This window comes from Panulirus ornatus, chromosome 57 (genome assembly GCF_036320965.1).
Source record: "Panulirus ornatus isolate Po-2019 chromosome 57, ASM3632096v1, whole genome shotgun sequence".
Classification (NCBI taxonomy): domain Eukaryota; kingdom Metazoa; phylum Arthropoda; class Malacostraca; order Decapoda; family Palinuridae; genus Panulirus; species Panulirus ornatus.
In genome coordinates, this window is record NC_092280.1 from 28,067,467 (window position 1) to 28,089,111 (window position 21,645).

The window sequence follows — 21,645 nt, forward strand, 5'->3', positions numbered from 1 at the left end:
GTGGATTGTGGCCACTGTAGGAGATTGTGGAGTAGTAGAGAGTCGTTCAGTACATTGAACAATGATGCTGTTGATTTGGGGGTCTGTAAACAGGCCTTGTTAGAGGAGTTTGGAGTTAAGATGCATGAAGTCTAGAATTGATAAGATAATGGACTTGATGTTGTATAAAGAAAAGCTAATGTTGCAGAGGGCTGTATGTTGTAGTACAATAGAGATTACTGTTCGTAGAGTATGATAATGGGTGTAATGGCGTTAAGATACAGAGCGAGTATTGTAATGGAGACGAGGGGGTTACAGAGGCTGGGAATAGAGTTAGTGCTGTAGGCGATGAAGGTCAGTGTTCTACAAGGTTAAGAGAAATAATGGAGTTAAATGACCAAAAGGAAATGGTCAAAAACGGTGAAGTTGATGGTTTAGAGACTTTGGATTTGGCAAAGATTGCAGTTGATAGTTCGAAAATGATTGTGTTGATGGTTTAGAAAGGGGTGACTGGGGTATAAAGAGGGTTCATGATTGGGGTAGTGAAATTAATGGTATATATATACAGTGGAGACTCCAGGTATAAATTTTGAGGCTTGTGGTACAAAGGGATGGAGGAAATGGAGGAGGAGGTTGGAACTAAATGCAGATACTGTAATAGGAGGGCATGCTGATATGCAACACTGAGTTTATGGAATATAAAGATACATTTAAAAGTAGACAGTGGCATTAGTGAGTTTGACATAGAAAAATGACTCGTCAGTGAATGAGATGAAATCTCAGTACCTTTTAAATTCATTCACCCCTTATGAGTTAGATAATATTCTCAAGGAATACAGCCAGTCTAACATCCTAACTCAACCAATTAAGGTATTCGTTCAATGATTCTTGGCACACAATTAGGTTAGTGTTATTTATGTATGGAAGCTTCAGAGATTAATGGATTAATCATACCTAAGATTAATGTACTGATCATGTAGATCAAGAAAGATCAATGGGTTAATTGTACTCGAGTATTTAGAGGGATCAACCATTAATCCCTTAGCTTAGGAGTCATTTCATTAGACGTACCTGTACGTAAAGACTGATGAATGAGCTTATGACACCTACACATGAACAGAATAATCAACTGTATATTTAGATTTATTGATGAATTAATCATAGCAGCATATATCATAACTTCGCAAAAAAGGATCAACAGATTAATCATTGTTTACACTGAGGGATTAATGGATTAACCATACTTGTGTATAGAACAAGTAATCAGTATAAAACAGATACACAAGAAATTGATTTATGGACGAAATTAAGATCGGTGAATGGATGATCAACTGTTGATAGATATATGGGAATGATTGCGAAACCTGGCTAGTAGATAAAAGAAGACCTTGATGGTCTATGCCGAAGTCATTTGAATACCTTATCTGTACAGGAGACAAGACGAGCAAGATAAGAGGGCAAGTATAGTGTTAAGCCAGAGGCTAAGACTGCATTTATAGTGATCAAACAAGTTGAGGTATATGATCCCATAGGCAGATTAAAATCAAAGAACTGAAGATGATCTAAGGTGTACGAACTGCTTTACCTTAATTACCCACGATTGCCTCCTCCGCCTTTGAGAGGAAGCGTCAAGAAACCAATAAAGAAATGGCCTCGCTGGCACACACACACAGACATACTCACTCATTGCCATCATGTTTAGTATACCAAAACTGATCCTCCCATCCGTAGTATAAGCCCCCCCATAGACGTGATATTGGCACGTGCGAATCAAGTGATCAAAGCAAATACAGCAACATCAGCGGGTGGAGACCCCAATGATGAAATGGCTACAGTCCGATCAATTAACACGGAGCAAGGGATAAAATGGACAACAGTGAGATTAATGATCATAACAGGTGAGATTAATGACCATAACAGGTGAGGTTATTAGGGGAAGAACAGTGGGGGTGGATGATAGGGATCAATTAGACCAATTCGTGCAGAGCAAGTGTTAAATTGGGCACAGCGATTTGAGCAGGCCTGATGAAAGAGCATGGTGAGATAAGCTATCCACGCGAGGTGGGAAGGATGCATTGAGATAAGAGGATGCGCAGAATCTAGTCTTACAAGTGCAGTAAAATGTATGGATTAAACTGTGAAAATGGATATATAGTGACAACTGCAGAAAGCATTTTTATAAAGTTCTCAATCAAATCAGCGGCTGCAGAACAAGTAATTAGCATACAACAGTGAAATGAGAGTATGTAGAGAAAGGGATAGTATTCAAAGAATGACATCAGCGAGTGAATTGTAAGTGATTAGATAAACACAATTAGATTGAGCGCAAACCATTAGAACTGTACATGTATGCAAAGCACCTGATCAGACACAGTTAGTTCAGATCAAAGTTTGATTAACAGCTGATCAGATACGGACAAATCACTACAATTCAGTGTGGATATCGAACGATGACACATAGGTAGACAGTTCAACGAGCATAAAGAAAGTCTATTACCCAGGTCTAAACAAGTGACCCGGTACGACTAATCAGATTAACGAGTAGCGAGAGACACTCAGTAATCAGGGATTTTCTAATAATCTTAACGATAATGGTTATCAAACTCTTATATTCCCGTAAACTTAGCTCCAATGATGAAGATAGAAAACGAGAGTTTTCGGCGACTTACGTCCGAATCTTTTCAAACAAATATCAAAACTAACGCCAAACAGAATATGGTTCTCTTTGGGTAAATCTTTAACTAAAAACCCCGACGAATTCCAGCAAAAATAAATAAACCAAGGAAAAAAGGTCTCAAGACAGGAGAACAGACGAGGAAACAGGTTTTAATGAATGGATATCACTGTTCATCGTCCGGGATCTGGCCAGCGTGTCTCAACTTATCACATTTTTGGAATATGTCCATCTCTCTGGACGACCTCCTGCAGGGCTGACGGAGGCGGCGGCGCAGCCCTGGGAGCCACCCGTCGTGTCCCAGAGCCCGGAGGGAAGATTTGAGGGAGGGAGGGAGGTACATGGGATGGGATGGAAGAAGAAAGGAGGAGTCTGTGGTGTGGGAAGACGTGGGAGTGGGGGAAGCGGGACGAGCGAGATGGGGAGCTTTAGGTATGGGGGAGACCTCAGTGTTGGGTTATGGGGGTGAAGCTGAAGAACTATGGGCACGGAGACACTTTGGGGGAGAGTAGGATAGATGATGGGGTGAGGATCTCTGGCGAAAGGTAGGGGTGGGTGATAGGGGGAGGGAGGAACTCTTCCTATTGCGACGATTAGGTGTCGGGAGATTAACTCAGGACCTCGTGTTGTAAGAGGTGGAGAGGAACCGAAAGAGAGAGAGAGAGAGAGAACCCGAAGAGAGTGGCTCCATCCCCGAGTATGTTACACGTTCAGGCCAGAAATATGACGCCGAGATAACGTCCACTATTCTGAGGACTGTGTGTGTGTGTTGGGGGAGGAGGAGGAGCGGGGGTCTGTGTGTGCGACCGTCGTCTGAACTGAACATCGTAAAACCTTACGTCTCGGTGAAGGAAATTGTCGTATGATGTTTTGACACCAGGTCCTCGTACACTGGTGCATGTGTAACTCGAACCACCCACTCCCTATAAAACAATGAACGACCAGTTTTAGGTCATGTTCATACCAGTTACGTTTTAATTAGGTTGTAAACCACAGAGGCTCCAGGCACACCACACACTAGACGTCAGGTGCACCCTCCCTACCCCGTGGCTGATGTACCGTTTGTACCGCCATATGGGGTGGGGTACGTTGTCCACAAACGAAGGATTTTATATGAAACGAACGAACGGTTTGGTTGAATGTCCACACCAGTAAGTTTTGATGATGTACACCACGCTACCCTCTACCAGGTACACTACACTACTCACCACCAGGTACACCAGACCCCGGCACCAGTCAATCCCCCCTCCCTCCCTCACTTGTGGCAGGTGTACCGTATGTACCGTCACCGGGGATCATGTACCGTCACCGGGGATCAGGTACATTGCCACCAGCCCAGCAGGGGAGGCCATCCTGGTAACCCACCACACCCTGCCCCCCAGACGAGGGAACCCGAGACGATACTCCATCAACGCTGCTGCAACCTGGAGAGTGGTGGTCGGTGGTGGAGGAAGCGGTGTTGGTGATGGTGGTCGGTGGTGGAGGAAGCGGTGTTGGCGATGGTGTGGTGGTGATGAGAGGGTAAAGTTATTTGACTTGGGTCACCATAATGTCAAAGGATAGTCACATGGCGATTGCGAACTGTGATGACAATAGTGATATTGTTTGTTGAGGAGATGATGTGTGACGATAGTGAGTACTGTGGCGATGGTGATAATGATAAATGTGTTGGTCATGGAGGCGTTTGGTTGCTGGTGGCTCTGGGTTTCTAGTCAGCCATGGCAAAGGAGAGAAAGGACTTTTCCTCCACCCTCAGGCTCCACGTTCGTGTCCATGGACGCCCGTGTACGTGTGTCCCCACCTTGCGCTTCAGCATCCAACTTAGAAATAGCAACACAGACCTTTATCTCTCACGCCTTAGGGGGTCAAACTTTGTGATTACGCATGTTTCTGTCAGCCAGCCGAAGAAGACACACTTCTACAGTTTGACGGAAGAATGGAATGTTTCGCTCCATACTCTTGATTGGTTCACATTTGCTGGTCTCAAAGAACCTCGACAGACGCAGGTTATAAACTCTCAAGGGACCACAGGCATAGATTTATACTATGCATTGAACACTTGTCAAACAGGAAAGCGATCACAATACGTTTTAATGAAGAGTATACCAGTTGGGAGTATATTCTTGTACGAGTATACTTCTTTCGAGTTTTATCAGTTATCCATCACACCCTTAACCAATCAGACATCTGATAAAACATCTACCTTGCTATCTTTAAAGGCAAAATACGGCAACATGTTATTGTACATCACAGACTACATCTAAAACTATAAATGTATTCTCTTATTTTTGGTGTATTTTACATCACAGACGGCATCGACAAGCTGTAGCTCTTATTTTTGGTATATCTAAGGGAGGGGAAAGGGGGAGTGGAAGAAAAAGGGGGGGACACTAATAATTACCGGCTGTTTAGTATAAACAAAAACGTCATTCTTGCCCCCCTCTGTCTCCCAGCAAACAATAGACGCTCACGGACACCGCGTCGTTATGTGCCTTCAGTCTATACGAAATCGGCAATTTATGGAGCTATTGTTTTCCTATTTTACTCGCCACGTATGCCAGGGCGGCTCCTGGGGTGTGCTAATGTTGGGTAAATGGCAGGTGAGCCTGTCACATGTGGTTAGAAGGTGGTGAAGTAGCGCTTCTTAAGTCGGTTTCTAAATATCGTTGATGTTTATTTCACCTCGGTGTGTGTGTGTGTGTGTGTGTGTGTGTGTGTGTGTGTACGAGGGAGTGGGGGTTGTATTGCCCGAAGTCTAGTGTTGGGTATTGTCTCTCTTCAGAGTTTATTACAGGGTAGTGTACATGGGTAAAAAAAAAAAAAAAAAGATAAGTGGTCTCAGTCGAGGTTATCTGCTACAAGAAGGTACACAGGAAGGACAAATAAAAGAAGACCTGATGGTCTTTACATGGCCTATGACTAGGTCATCTGCTGGAGGACAGGACATGGAAAAGACTAATAACATTAGACTCAATGGTCGAAAACGAGATTATCTGCTTGAGGACAGTACATGGGAAGGTTGAATAAAACGAAGACCCGATGGTCTATCACGACTTTGTCTGCTGGAGGTTAATACATGGGAAAAATGAATGACAGAAGACCTGATGGTCTATGACGAGGTTGTCTGCTGGAGGAAGGCAATAGCATTTTCATTTCTTAACGTACTATAGCCAGAGAAAGGACTGTGTATGGATGATACAGAGTTAATACAGAAGGAACTGTTGTAAAGTATGGTCTGGTTTCTGTTACCTGCAAAGAAGCGCTTAAAATATGGCCCAACTTCCTAGTTCCTCCAAATGACGCCAAAACCTCCAAATGACACCAAAAATAGAAGGTGTAATTTACAGGATGTTCAAGATCCTTGTACTTGTAGATGACGTTTCGATTCTTATCTACGTTTATAGCATGGGCTGAGACCAGGTAACATGCAAATCAACTCGAGAGGAATATTTGTTTAAATGGTAATTTTCGTGGCCAACAGTAGGAAATATTTAAGGTGTCGCTTGCTCTCGCTCTGTCCTCTCTATGTGGACATTTGTGGTTAGCAAAGTTCCTCCGGTAGATGATGATATCTGCTCTAACATCTTTTTAGTATCTGCTATAACTGTGATGTCCAATGTACCTCGGCTGTTCCATTTACCAGCGAGAAAAGTACACTCCCCTTCGTTTCTTGCAGCGCATGAGAGAAGAATGCACTCGCGTGTGTTTTATGCACTTGCTATGCATTGTGTTGGAAATATTGTCTCTTTGCTGATTACCTGTGGCGACTTTTGTACAATTTCTTCCCCTTTTTTTTCCTTACATGTACGTATGTATACGTAGGATCATGCGCGGCATATGTATTACGTATGATATACGTCATGTCTTCTTCAGTGACGTTATCACACTTATGCATCAATCCAGATGAATAACATAGACGAACAGATACCCCGTGTTAGAAGAACACTGCGACTTGCAACCGCAGGAATTCTGGGGGGGATGGCTTCCTATAACCTTACAGGATTTCCAAGGATATCCTGACGGGGTCACGTGAGGTCAAATTGCACCACCGAAGCCTGGGTTAGTTTGGACAACCTTAAAGACATCTCCCACTTTCTCGATATTCACTTATAGTCTTGCATGACCGTAGTTGACACGACTTTCACTCTCCCCTTGTACATCGGCTGAGGCTTCAGGAGCGTCATGTGAAATGAATTCGCTGGATATTCCTTTAAATGATTACTATTCTCCTTTGTCGGCTTTGCTGCGTAGCCCTGGAGTGGGTTCTTTCCTTTGAAAACAGTCAAGAATTAAATCATTTTCATACATATTCCGTTTCTTATACAAGTTCGTTGGAGTGATTTTTTATAAAGAAAACTGCAATCGAGCTTGGGACCGAGATATTCAGATCTTCCAAGAGAAAATTATAAACTTGTTTGACATCTAGTTGATGTTAGGGTCATTCTTTTGAGGTCCTTGTTGGGGGCAGAGTCATCTTGGGCATCACATATCTGCCTTGCGATCATTATCTTGCCTCAAGAGAGCCATTGCCAAAGGTCAGATCAATAACCTCCTCCTCCTCCTCCTCCTCTGCCTCCTTGGGGCAAAGCTACCCCGTAAGACCCCCAGGATCCAGTAGCTAACCTTTCCCAAAGCGAACAGTAAACTCCCGGAGCACTGTCCTCGTCTTCTCTCTCTCGCTCCACGACGGCCAGCGGTGACCGCGCGAGCAATCCAAGCCGAGCATAAGCGGATATATCGGAGGGCGGGCTTGTGGCAACCTCCCTACCCTCCTCGGACAACCAAGAGCGTTTATGAGTCAGCCTGCTGAGCTGGTAATGGCAGCGGACCCACACCAACCAGCTTACCGTGGTGACCCCCGCCTCTGGCAGAGCTCGGTGGCAATCGTCAAATGTTGGCGAGTTTCGCCGGGTTGAAAGGCTTAGACGCTCGGGGAAGAAGGGCTTCGGCGACTCCCGAATCTAGGAGCTAGACTTCCTAGTCGTGAAATATAATCTCAGAGGCTACGTCGACGGGATGAGCTTGATAATTAGAGGTATACTGTGGCTGTGGATGCTCGCGTTCATAAGGTCTGCTGGTAGTGAGAGAGAGGGCAAGGCATGTTGTGGGAAACGAAGTCCAGACTTGAGAGATGAAGATGTTAAGCGATGGAAGGATCTACCTGCGCTTACCACACTCATGACCCGAGCGTAGGGAACCCGCTGGGACGACGGTGAGTGAAGCTTTGTGCCGAGAATGAGTTGTGATTGGCTGATATTCGTCAAGGGCCGGTCTGCGTCAGGCAGTTCATCAGCGATCATGGGAGAGGCGAACGAGTAAGAACTACTACCCCACCCACCCACCCAACCCCCCGAACCCCTCCACCCCCAACCCCAACAGACCCCCTTCTGTGCGTCCACCTCCATTCTCCCCCACCTCCCTCCCACCGCCCGCTAAGGGTTTTCATGATTACCAAACATGTTCTGCAAGTTTCTGCATGACCAGCTTTCATTACTCGAGGTGCACATGTGCGCCACAACCTGTAAAATTACCCTGAAGAGCAAACCCATAAGTAACACGCTCACAGGGAGAGGAGAGAGAGACAGCAGGAGCAGCGGAGTGGAATTTTGTTTTAGGGGTGACTGAAGACCATCTCTGATTTTACACACACACGTAGTTATAAAAGATATACCAAGATGTAATTCCTACGACATGAGGTCCATTTCATTCGTCTCCCACATACACAGACAGACAACTTACACGAAGGTAAAAGACACAGACACACTAACACTCTCCTTCAGTACAGTTACATGAGCCAACCCTCTCATTACTGTTACTTAAACAAGCCATACCATTAATGCCATCACCACACGCTGGTCTTAGACTAACTACCCTGCAAGCCAGTAACTCAGAGCACCAAAACAAGACCCCCTAAATCATGTCCGCGGATGAACCGAACCATGAGACTGAGGAAAGTATTTTGACAAAGGCCAACTCTCATTGAACGCTCTTAAGAATCACAAGGACCTCAAGTAATAATGGTGTCACTCAGAGCCAATTCATTTCTAGGATTAAAAACACAAACAAAAAATGATTTATACAAAACCCGTGATTGTTAAACCTTATTAAATCAGAGTCATGCTGTATATATTAGCTGGGCTTTGGGACGCTTGACCCTTTGATCTCTGCCTCAAGTGTACGAGTCGCCATAAAAAGCGAACCTAGAAGAGACACTTCGGTAATTCGTGGGAGACGTGTTGAAAAAAAAAAGACAAAAGAGCAAAATTGATCCCATATCGGCCTGCGTTCGCTGGAAATCTCCGTGCGTTGTTGTGGAGGAACAGAAAACGCTTTATCCCTAACAGCAACAGAGGAGAGTCCTGTTAATCAATCCCAAAAAGACGTTATCAAATTCTATATGGAGGAGTTGGTTCTCAGTGGGGTCTCACGCACTCTCAACCACGTAAGCATGACTTGGGTGAGATTGCTTGGCCTTTGGCTCTGCCTAAGTCAAAGGCTGAGGCCATTGTGCTCAAGAATCGTACCGTCGCGATCAGGGATCGTACCGTCGTGCTCAAGGGTCGTACCGTTGCGATCATGCGATCGTACCGTCGTGATCAAGGGGTTGTACTGTCGTGATGAAAGGGTCGTACCGTCGTGATCCAAGGAGCGTACCGACGTGATCCAAGGATCGGTAAATTGAAGTCTCACAGCTTTCATTCTATACAACTCTGCTGGCCATGTCAGCATTTCGACGTCATGCGGAAGAAATCTTATAGTCTCCGTTACCCACTTATAGCTAAGGAGGTTCACGCGTTTACATACTGGCATAATCTTATATACAATCTTATTCATAACGGTTATTATAACTTTTTCCGGGTCGTAACTAGAGACCTTCAGAACAGTAAATGCATCATTTCAATATGATGAAGATTGTGATATATTTCATCAGCGTAAGGTACAACTCCCTTCTATAAACATCTCTGCCTTACCATCCATACTTTAATCAAATATATCATTTCTTGGGTGTCATATATATATATATATATATATATATATATATATATATATATATATATATATATATATATATAACTTCTTAAAGCACCGAGTCCCTCGCCATGGCTCCACACATACCCTGGACATATTTATAGGATGATGGAAGGGAGTAAATCCTAAATAAAAGTAATTTGTCGCGTTCCTCGAGCCCAGAGGAGTCTTCGGGGACTTCGACGTCCGTTTTCTTTGAGGGAACGAAGAGTGACCAACGGGGTTCGTGGGATTATCAGTGTCACGCGGAGAAATATTCTTCGCCCGCCTCTCCTCTCGTGGTGGAGGGCCTGCGGATGTGTTCTTACAACCATGGTAAAGGCCCAGTCAAGCTCAGCCTTCTGTAGAAGCATGATAATAGGGGGACGATGGTGGTGTCTCCCTCGCTCTCTATTCACGGATCTTGATTCGAAGTCTATGCCAAAAAGAGTGGAAGCTCCCAACGAAAAATAGTACAACAAACAAGACGAGTAGAAATGGGAGAGAAGGTGTAGAGAAACTGTGTTATGTAGCGTATAAGATAAGCGTCGCGCGCTAGTCCTGAAAGCGTGGCAAAATCGGATCGTAGGTACTTGAAGTAGGTGCAGATTTTGTCTCCCATTTCCCATCTAATTCTCTCTATCTACCGGAGTATCTGTCCTATTACCTGCCTACTTATCTACTGATAGATCACTATGTATCTGCCTTTTCTTTATCTGACTACACCTCCTGCTCGCCCTTCTCTAGCTTTCTGCTATACAAATTTGTCTTAGCTACGTAAGACTACAACAGTAGGATCCTCTTGCTCAAGTCCTGATACACAACCTCATCACAGACCATCAGGACTTGTGCTCATCCTCTCGACGCACACTCCCATGTACTATCCTCCTAACCGATGAACTCAAACACCCGGGACATTCGCTATCTCGGTTTTCCCATACACTCAAAGTCTTTACCTTCCACGCCCTCACCAAGCGGGGAGCTGGGCGGGACTCCCGTCACTCCCAAGGAAGGCGCTGGTGGTGGGAGGAGGAGGATGGGGGCCCAGCGGCAGCGGCAGCAGCCTCCTCCACCCAGACACCCCACAAATCTTGTCCCTTTTTCCTTGCCGGTCTGATGGTACGGGTTTTTCGCCGTTTATCATGACCCACCGAACATGTGGCACATAAATCAATCACGGAAGCTTTCTTAGGACTTCGCAGCTGCCTATGATGGCGAATGACTGCGAACTGGAAGACATTCCTGGTCTTTCCTCGCCTTCGGATCAAAGAAATGACGAAAGCGTTACAAAGTAACGCATCCGGGAAGAAATCATTGGGTCGTTTCGAAGCAGTTTGTGGAAGAGATGATGATCAGAGAATTGGAACCTATGATGTGGAGTGACTACAAGCAGAATACATTCCTAGGCCTTTATCTTCTTCAAAGACATACTAAGGAAACTATTACGAGCACTGAAAAACCAATAGGTTCCTTCGAGGCTGTTAAAAACATGGAGTTCATCACTACAGCTGATGCAAGCTTTTTCAGTATTTACCAATTTAGAAGATCAAGTCTTGATCTATTACAATCTGTTGTTTGGTAAGGAATTACAGATTCTGAAGCTTTATATTCGAATTATATTTTGCTTTGATGTTATTGTTGTCCTTAACGCGAAACATTTGAAAACGAAACATTAAATCGGTTTCAACCAGATGTTTTGACTAGTTGCATTTTCGTTTCTCAGTAATCAAAGTTGAAGGATCAAATTGAACAAAAGCAAAAAAGAAATTGAGTTGCATATTTATCCTGTGTATTGCAGACTCTATAGGAAGATTAATTCCTACGATAGGCTGACTTTGACAACAACCCGACTCCTACAACAGCGTGGTTGACTATACAAGATGAGCGACTCACAACTTGACTTCTACAACAGCCCTTTTTGACTCTCCATCATCCTGGTCGACTCTCCAACAAACCGACTCCTCCAGCAAGTGTCACTTCCACAAATGACTTTCTATTGCTGATACGTAATCATTGAAGGTAGTATTCACCTCTGGTTACAACCCTATTGTTCATATTCTCATTTCAATATTCATTTCGTCTCAAGCTTTTTGTCTTCTGCCGTCAAATCTAAATTGCTTTAAAAAGCAGAGAATTATTTTGTCTCATGCCGTTAAAGCTAAAGCTTAATTGCTTTAAAAAGCAGAACGACATCTGTCCTGCAGAACTTGCTGCAGCTTTGTTAAAAGACGAACATCACACATATTACCTCAGTCTTCCCCAATACAAACTTTTTCACTTGAAGCCGAAGTTACCTCAGAACTTTGTGATCCTCTTCTGTTCGCCTCAAACCTTTACACCATCCTTATCTCTCTTCCTGAAACCTTGTCTCTTGATGCCGAAAAGTTGAACCTTGGAACTTCCCTGTCATTCCTCAACTTTAAACTTTTTCTTGAAAGTTTTTTCTTAACTCTCAGTGCATATTCGCTTGTTCAGACACCAGCTGTTTCGCTCTTGTCATTTCCACCCTCATAAACCATCGTAACGTAAACCACAATAGACGTAACAATGTCTTTTGCTTAAGGTTCATTGGAGAGTGGAGCTGTGATTTGGCGTTGGAGACCTTGGTAGATGCTGAAGAGAATGGCGCGGTTGGTAAAGGAGCAGCAGGAGAAGAGGCGTTAGGATGGTCTCCAGGCGGAGAGAGAGAGAGAGAGAGAGTCAGGATCCACATTACCGCTGGCGAAGGGAGATTGAAGAGGACTTAGCTTAGGGGGTAAAGGACATGTAGGATACTTCATTATGCCTTATTCAGGAGCGACTTTATGTATGGGATATCCAACCATATCTTATTCATCTGTTGCGAATATTGGCAAGAATTTACTCGGGGCAGCGAAATGTTCTCGATAACCTACAAACTCTAAGGTGTTAAGGCGTATCCTTGCACGTCCATCGATGGAAAACCAACCATAATGCATCTGTTTGCTATCATTTTCATCGCGCTACCCCCGCAGTCAAAAAGAACCGGGTCAAGAGGATGTCTCTTAATCAGTACCGCATGGTTGATAACCCCGTATCCCCCAAGTGGACTCTCACCTCTGAGGGCTGCCGCTGGTTATCACCTCCATTCTCAGGCCTTCACGCTTGTCCACAGGGGGTCAGCGCAGGCGTAACACGCTCATAAATGTCACGTGGAAACTGGCATCCGTTCTCCAGTGTACTTCAAGATCTTATCGAATCTGTGCGAATGTTCTTTTTTTCTTCCTTCTTTTTGCGAGAAATGGGGGAGGAGGGGGGGCGCAAGTGGCTCTGCACTAATCAGATTCCACGTTTCACCCAGTACGACAACGTACTGGAAAACGGAACTCTGCGACACCGTCGTAAGTGTGTAGTACGTAGTTCACGGTATCAAATATCCCAGATGATAAAGTCTTCCCGGACTTTATAACGGTATTCTCCTCGCAGCCTTCAGGAGGTGGTCTTCCAGCGCGGGAGAGGGAGGGAGGGAGGTATCATCTGCAAATATATTCAACCCTAAATGTACTCAATGTCAGTGGCCGCAACATATGTTCCTTGGACGAAACTTGACCCCCTTCTGACAAGAGGAACGCAACAAGTTGGGGCAAACCCATCTCGAGTGTCTCAGGGTCGCGCGCGCGCGCGGCGGGCGGCTGGAACTAGGACCCTTTCTTCCATCCCTGGAACATTTCTGACAAAGGCCACAACCCGTCCGACTCCCTGCACGGGGCATGGGTCATTACAGCACCAGTTGATAAGGGCCATTAGGCGATACCGTCTGATCTGGGGAGGAGGAGATTTTTCTTTTTTTCTTGTTCTTCGTCCCCCCCGCGTGATGGCTCCAGACCTCCAGAGGAGCCGGGTCTCCATAAAACACTAGGTGTGCTGCCCGAGAACAGCCCCTAATACCTGGCAATTGAAATTCGACGAGGAAACAACCCAGAACCAGCTTCTCCATTTATGCATATGGTTGCTCGATTGTGGTAAACAGAAATCCTGGGTTGTTCCAATGGTCTTTTAAGGTCAGTAGTATTTTAGAGAGGTTGTTGGCTCATAAGAGAGAGTCGTCCATGGTATACATCTAACCCAAAATAATATATACCTCCAATTGTAAGAACATTATGTGGATACAAGACACAAATGCTTGCAATAATTACACATTCAGGACGATAAGAACAATTACTGATCCAAAGAATGATTCGTGGTTCACTATAGTCCAAGATAAATACTAATCAAAGATTCGTTTCGTTCAGAGGTTTAAAAAGATAACACCGAATTCGATCCTACAAGAACTCGGTTCAGGAAGGTTCGCGGTTCATCTTCGTCTCGTCTTTCTTTTTTTTTCACTTTTTTCTAATGTAATTTGTAGATGGGGGACCGAGACCCATGTTGGTACTTTACAAGTCCTGTCCATCAGTTCAGCTTCTCAATGGTAGTAAAGGACCAACACGTTCTTTATCCTACAGTATCCTCATGTTTCATCCCCGTCCTCACATCTCACTCTCCTCAGTTCACCATCCTCACAGCTCACCATCCTCATCCTTCGTTGTCCTTAGATCTCACTTTCCTCATGATTATAGACGGTCTAAACCACTTTCGCTCCTTCACCATTCTCAATCTTCGCCCTCCTCTGCCTTTTCGCCATCTTCTCTTCACTATCTCCAATCTATTGTACATTCTTATCACCATCATCCCTATCTAGCGCCGCCCTACACAATCGTGTATCCTGTTGATTTTCTTCACTATCTAATCCTTCTTCACCCTTATCTTTACTTCCCATCCTTCCATTTAAATCATTCGAAATCTTACTCCTTTATTTGTAGAGCTCCTCAAACTTCATCGTCCTTTTTGAGCTGGGTTCGAACCCCGTCATCTCGACCAGTCACCATCCAACATCTAATCCGACAATCATGCTAATCATACAGGCTCTTTAAAATAATCCAAATCATATATTCGAGAGAAAAGCGAATCCCTACTTAACCACATTACCCAAAATCCTTCATCATCACTTAATGAATCATATAATCAACTAAACGTTTTATGAGGAAAATAAATATAATCTTTCCACTTTGACTTTTCTCCTCGTACACGATGAAAATAAAACGAAAATAAAATCATTCAATAGAACTCTCCTCCGATGCCGATCATGGCTAGAGCAGTTTGAGAACCCCTCCTCTCAAACGATGCGATGCTTCAATTTTTAAAACCTCGTCAGCCAACCAGAACGCTCCGATCGTTCATCGAGGCCCCCGAGACGTAGTTTCGTTACGGTCATTCTGAGCGACAGGCTGCGCATGAATCAAAGTTTACGGCGCACGCGCACTTAGGGGGATCCAGCCGCTCCATGACCCGCCCCCGATCATGTTAGCTGACGATGCTGCTGCTGCTGCTAGTTGGGCACAAGATCCGCTTGGGGACGGGGGTAGTTAAGAGGAAATTATAGTTGGTGGTGGTAGTTAAGAGGTTATTATAGTAGGTGGTGGTAGTTAAGAGGTTATTATAGTAGGTGGTGGTAGTTGAGAGGTTATTATAGTAGGTGATGGTAGTTAAGAGGTTATTATAGTAGGTGATGGTAGTTAAGAGGTTATTATAGTAGGTGATGGTAGTTAAGAGGTTATTATAGTAGGTGATGGTAGTTAAGAGGTTATTATAGTAGGTGATGGTAGTTAAGATGTTGTTATAGTAGGTGATGGTAGTTAAGATGTTGTTATAGTTGGTGATGGTAGTTAAGATGTTGTTATAGTTGGTGATGGTAGTTAAGATGTTGTTATAGTTGGTGATGGTAGTTAAGATGTTGTTATAGTTGGTGATGGTAGTTAAGAGGTTATTATAGTAGGTGATGGTAGTTAAGATGTTGTTATAGTAGGTGATGGTAGTTAAGATGTTGTTATAGTTGGTGATGGTAGTTAAGAGGTTATTATAGTTGGTGATGGTAGTTAAGAGGTTATTATAGTTGATGGTAGTAGTTAAGAGGTTATTATGGTTGGTGATGGTAGTTAAGAGGTTCTAGTTGTAGTTAAGAGGTTATAGTTGGCGTTAGTTAAGAGGGAGGGTGTGGTCAGTAGTGTCTGGCCAAATGTGGGTGGTGGTTGGAAGAACGTATGGTGGTAAGGGAGGGGGGGGGGGCGAGGTGGTGGTTTGTGTAATGGGTGTGTCTAGGGGTCGAGTTGGTGATTGGAGTGGGAATAGATTCGGTAGTTATGGTAAGTCAAGACGTATCGAGTAGGATTTTGATAGAGCGATGATATCGTACTTGGGTTGTTAATGCGATGTAGTTTGTGAACAGTTTTAATTGTTCCTCTTTTAAAGTTCGTCGTCCCCTGAGAAGCGACAAAGATAGCCAAGTGTAACATAAGAGACAATACGAAGCAATAGTTTTTCCTGATCATCTATCAACTTTGCCCTAAATAGATCATGAAATCATACCAGTTAATAGATGGCTTTCATTTCCTCACAGATATATCAATGATTTTCGTCGCCAGCACATGACCTTAACCTGAAGAACAGGAAGAGATATTCTGATGCAAATATGAGATACGAAGTCTCAACATGGTGTGGGAGTCGAGAGGACCTGGACTTGTGATAAGCAACTGAAGGAGAACTCAACGAGTGTGTAGGTTCCTCATCCCAGACATGATAATGAAGTCCCTCCCTAACTAAAACATATTTAGCCATTACCTCATCATCCTCTGTGTCATAGACAGGTTAATGATGTCATATTTACCCGTCTTACAAGAGTGTAAGCCCTCCCTCTACTCTACCCCCTCACCCCCCTACCTTCCTATTCGCATCAGGATTCAAAAAGTGATTTAATAGCATATTCCTACACAGTGTTACCATCTATGGGCGCTGGGATAACACACTCTTGCCATCTATGGACAATGGGGAGCTTGCCTGAAGTACCCGATACAATATGAGGTACAAGGAAGAGTTCAATGAAAATTGTGTGTATATATGTGTATATATATATATATATATATATATATATATATATATATATATATATATATATATATATATATATATATATTTATTCCTTCTATCTCCCTTGAGTGATGATCTATTTACTTAGCAGGTTCTTCATGCCAGGAGGAGAACGTAAAGATATTCTTCTGTAAAGATATGGTTCAAATGTATCGGATGATAGCATTAACTTGGCTCAGCATGGTGGCCGTCTCGCAGAAATATAAATCGTCTTTTGCGTCTCTCTCTCTCTCTCTCTCTCTCTCTCTCTCTCTCTCTCTCTCTCTCTCTCTCTCTCTCTCTCTCTCTCGGGAAGAGTTTTCTCATTTGACCGTTCTTTTAACCCTGTATATTTTCACCATGTCTTTACACTTGTGTATAAACACATAAAACTGCCCAAGTCAGGTTCTCATTTATCGACAAGCGTCAAGGGGAGGATGAACCGCTGGAATTGGCTGTCGGCCAACATCCGCCACCTGGATTCGACCCCAGGCGGGTTCGAGTCATGGTCAACGATATTAACCACTACACCAAGGAAGCCTGTAAATGTTCATGTGATGTATACGTTTGTAGGTAAATGTATATAGTATATATGAAGTGACAAGTATTTACGGGAAGAAAAAAAAATATCTATATATATATATATATATATATATATATATATATATATATATATATATATATATATATATATATATATATTCCAAAAAAGGCCCAGTCCTCTGTTCTTAGCGCTACCTCGCTAACGCGGGAAATGGCGAATAGTTTAAAAGAAAGAAAAGAATATATATATATATATATATATATATATATATATATATATATATATATATATATATATATTCTTTTCTTTCTTTTAAACTATTCGCCATTTCCCGCGTTAGCGAGGTAGCGCTAAGAACAGAGGACTGGGCCTTTTTTGGAATATCCTCAACTGGCCCCCTCTGTTCCTTCTTTTGGAAAATTAAAAAAAAAAAAAAAAAAAAAACCAGAGGGGAGGATTTCCAGCCCCCCGCTCCCTCCCCTTTTAGTCGCCTTCTACGACACGCAGGGAATACGTGGGAAGTATTCTTTCTCCCCTATCCCCAGGGATATATATATATATATATATATATATATATATATGAGGGGGGGGAGAGCCATCTGTGGGAGAGGGGGCAAAGGTCGTGGGTTCATAGAGGAGAGTTCATTGCCTGTTGTGGAAGAGATGGGTATGTTTGAAAGCACAGACACCCCGAACGTGTTGTATAGAGGAGTACCTTTGACCCAAGCGGCAAAGCAAGAGAGGCTGGATATATTGGAAATGAGATGCTTATGAATAATATGTGCTGTGGAGAGAACAGATATAGTAAGAAATGAAAGCGTTGGAAGTACGTTTTGATGAGAGCAGACTGGCAAGGTTGGCTAGGGTGTGATAAATTACAAATTGTTTGGACAAATGGAGAGGATGAGCGAGGAAGGACGAAGAGGATCGACATGTCTGATGTAAAGCGATTTAGAAGGGAATGGAATACAGGATAGACAGAAGGATGAAGTTCAAAAAAAAGCTTTGAATTGTCGGGGGCCTCAAACAAGTTTAAAGACCGCTCAAGGGATAGAATGAATTGGTCCGATATGGCATATGGTGGGCGACGTGCTCTTAATGGGCTGATTCAGGATTGATCAAGCTGTAAGCGGAAAATCAAGAAATAGTCTGTATTATGTAGGCAGGAATGATGGACACTAAGGAGCTTGTTAGTCTGTTTCTGGCCCTACTTTGCTGTGTGTGTGTGTGTGTGTGTGTGTGTGTGTGTGTGTGTGTGTGTAGCAGACACATGCATACCTTCCACGAGCTTTTGAATTACCACCGTCTGTACCCTGTGCTTAAAGCCCATACATCTGAAGCCTCTTCATCACCGCTCTTCAAAAGACGGAGTCTGCTGCTGCTCTTCCTCCAACTCGTAGTGAGAGAGAGAGAGAGAGAGAGAGAGAGAGAGAGAGAGAGAGAGAGAGAGAGAGAGAGAGAGAGAATCATCTCGCGCCCCCCTCACACAAGACTTCCAGTTTCGCTCCAGAGGTTCTGGCAGCGTCTTCTTAGACCCAAATCAATTACTGGAGTCCAAGATGTATTTATTTAGCGAAGGCTTTATATCAGCGGGAGTTACTGATCTTCCGAGATGTGTGTGTGTGTGGGGCTCTTTTTCTCTCCCCACCCCGTCTCTCTCTCCGTCTCCTACACGACTGAATTAATCTCCTGCTGAACCAGAGTTAACAATATGTTATGACATGTAACGATCGCAAGGCTCTAGCAACATTCAAACCTCGAAATATAATCTATTTTTTTCTACCTTTTCTAACAGGGTTTCTGAAGTGACAAATATAATCGAGAAATGTTACATTCTTGGTCGGTTTTATCATTTTTTTTTCCATCCTCTCCCTCGTGGATGTAAAGGTAAAATCCACCACCTCCCCATCCTCCCCCCGTATTCACACCATCTTCATCCACTGTTATCAGGACGGGAAATCGACACTCAAAAGTCAAGTCGGAGAAGATATGATCGATTTATTGCACGAATAAAGATGAGGCCCGGGTTAGTGGGTGGTGTTCGAGCAGACTGATTAATTGTACTTCCCCCACGCCTCCCCCTCCAACACACCCACTCCCCCTCTTTATTTCTGAGGACCAACCGTGGCTCCATAAATTAAGGGACATTGTGAAAGGTACCAATCATCTCGAGTAATATTTTGCAATTATTGTGTAAGCGAGAGAGCGAGAGAGAGAGAGGGCGCGCGCGCGCGCGATGGGGGGTGGTGGAGGGTATGGGGGAAGAGTCGCCATTTATCATATAATTGCAAGATCGAAACGGGGCCGGCCCTTGGACGGTGACCTGAGAGAGAGAGAGAGAGAGTGTACCTGCTTACAAGATTTTGCCTTCAGGCAAGTCTAGAGAGAGAGATAGTATACACTGACGAAAATTTGCCTTGATGCGGTTAGAGAGAGAGAGAGAGAGAGAGAGAGAGAGAGAGAGAGAGAGAGAGAGAGAGAGAGAGAGCTGGCTTTAAACAGGGTTTACGTGGACCTGTTCTTAATCTTTAAGTTGTGTGGAGTATCAGGGATCAGTTCCTCCTAGTACAGATGTAATAAAACAAAGGAATGGGATTCTTCTTTTTTTCCCCCCCTCAAGTCTCCTCATCTGCATTCCGATGTCGCTATCATTTTATTGAGGCCAGAGTTTGGCATAGCGGAACCTCCTGGTAGAGTCGAATTTCTCCTTTTGGCTTCGTCTCTCGTTAAGGATTGTACAACAGCTGATGCAAAGAATATTAAGACGCCTCTCTCCCTCTCAGCGGTCAGAGAAGGAGAGAGTAATGGATTAATCATGATTACATTAGATTGGGAATTTATCGCTGGATTATTCGAAGTCATCTTCACCCAAGATGTGATGAAATCACATCCCTTAATCTCGAAGTCTGGCATATGTCTGTGCGTGTGTGTGTGTGTTCCTTTTTTGCGCGCACGCAAGAGAGAAAGATCGATTCTGATTTCGTAATCTGTTAGCTTATGCAGATAAAAAAGGAGAGAGGTCGCTGGGTGGGTGGGTAGGTAGGTACGTAGGTAGCGGTCTCTCTCTCTCTCTCTCTCTCTCTCTCTCTCTCTCTCTCTCTCTCTCTCTCTAACTCTCCCTCGGGGCAAAAATCCGTGGCTACCCCGTCTAGACTTCAGCAGGACGCTGTGTAAGTCACCCCACAGAATTTTCGCTTCGATTTGAGGTGTGTGTGTGTGTGTGGGGGGGGGGGGGGGGGTTCCCTGTTGACGACCCCACCTCCCTTGTGTGAGGCAGGGCCCGCAGAACTCTTGCTCCATCTCAAGTGGCCCCTAGTATAACGGGGACCCGTAAAACTATACACAAACTTGAGGGCCCCTTATTTGACGAGTTGAACACCCCCCTAAAAAAAAAAAAAGAAAAAAAACTATACCAAGCCCAACGGACGCCTTTTATTTACAGCTACAGGTCAGCTGTGCGAAGTGAATTTTTTTTCCCCAAGGAAGATTGGCGCTAAGAGTCACTAAGGCTAATTCTGGTGTGTTTACGATCCGGCCATTCCACCATGGAGATGTTGCCTCTCTCTCCATCCTGTGTTCCACAAGTTGTGATCATGCGTCTTTCTTGCCTATTCTCTCTATCTCTCTTTGTTTACCAAGCCAGTTGCTTAGAAGTCTCGCATCGGTATCAAGATGAAACCCCCGTCTCTCTAATGGACTGAAAGTCACCGCCGAATCTATACTTATAAAGAATATATAATGAGAAATAAAAATCTTTTGTTCGGTATAATGATTAAATCCCGTTTTCTTCTCAGAAAACGGGATTTTCCTGTATGTAAAGTTAGGTCGCCCAAACCCGTAAAAATATATAATCGAAAATGATTTACTTTTTTATATAATCTAAAATGAGTAAAAAGATATCCACTTACTCATTGCAATATACGTAAATCATCTAAATCAAATTATCAACTTATCATTATTACTATCATTATTACTATTGTCATCATTACTATTATCATTTACTTTACTGTTGCTGTAATGCAGATAAACCATCATTACCTCAACCAAATTACCTCAAACTGGGATTCGAACCCTGGAACTTTTAGGGAAAATCTAAAGGGGGCACTGACCAGCGAGGGTTTACTTGAAAAAAAGAAAGAATAAGAGCGAGTAAATGTACTTTCTTGAAGACGTGTTTGTAGAGCAGAGCAGGTTGTCTGATTACGTACAAGAGTATTGTCTTGTCTGGGTCATACATGCGCACCAGGGATACAGTCACTTGTGAAAGGTAAAAATAATATTTGCATACTGATATGTACATTTTCTTTGTGCATGTACTGTCGTGTGTGAACTGTCGTGTGTGTGTATGTGGTGGTTGTGTGTGTACTGCTGTGCATACAGTGTGTGTGTGTGTATTGTTGTATATACGTGTTGGGGGTGTGCGCGCGCGCCTCAGAGAATGCAGGTTTTTATAAATATGATCAAGTCAGTGTTCAAATTT

At 43.7% G+C, this 21,645-nt stretch overlaps 1 long non-coding RNA gene across 1 annotated transcript in view; it reads right to left on the bottom strand.

Moving 5' to 3' along the window:
• LOC139766348 (uncharacterized) overlaps window positions 1-21,645 on the bottom strand; it is a 109,877-nt gene that overhangs the window by 31,902 nt on the left and 56,330 nt on the right. The window lies entirely within an intron of this gene.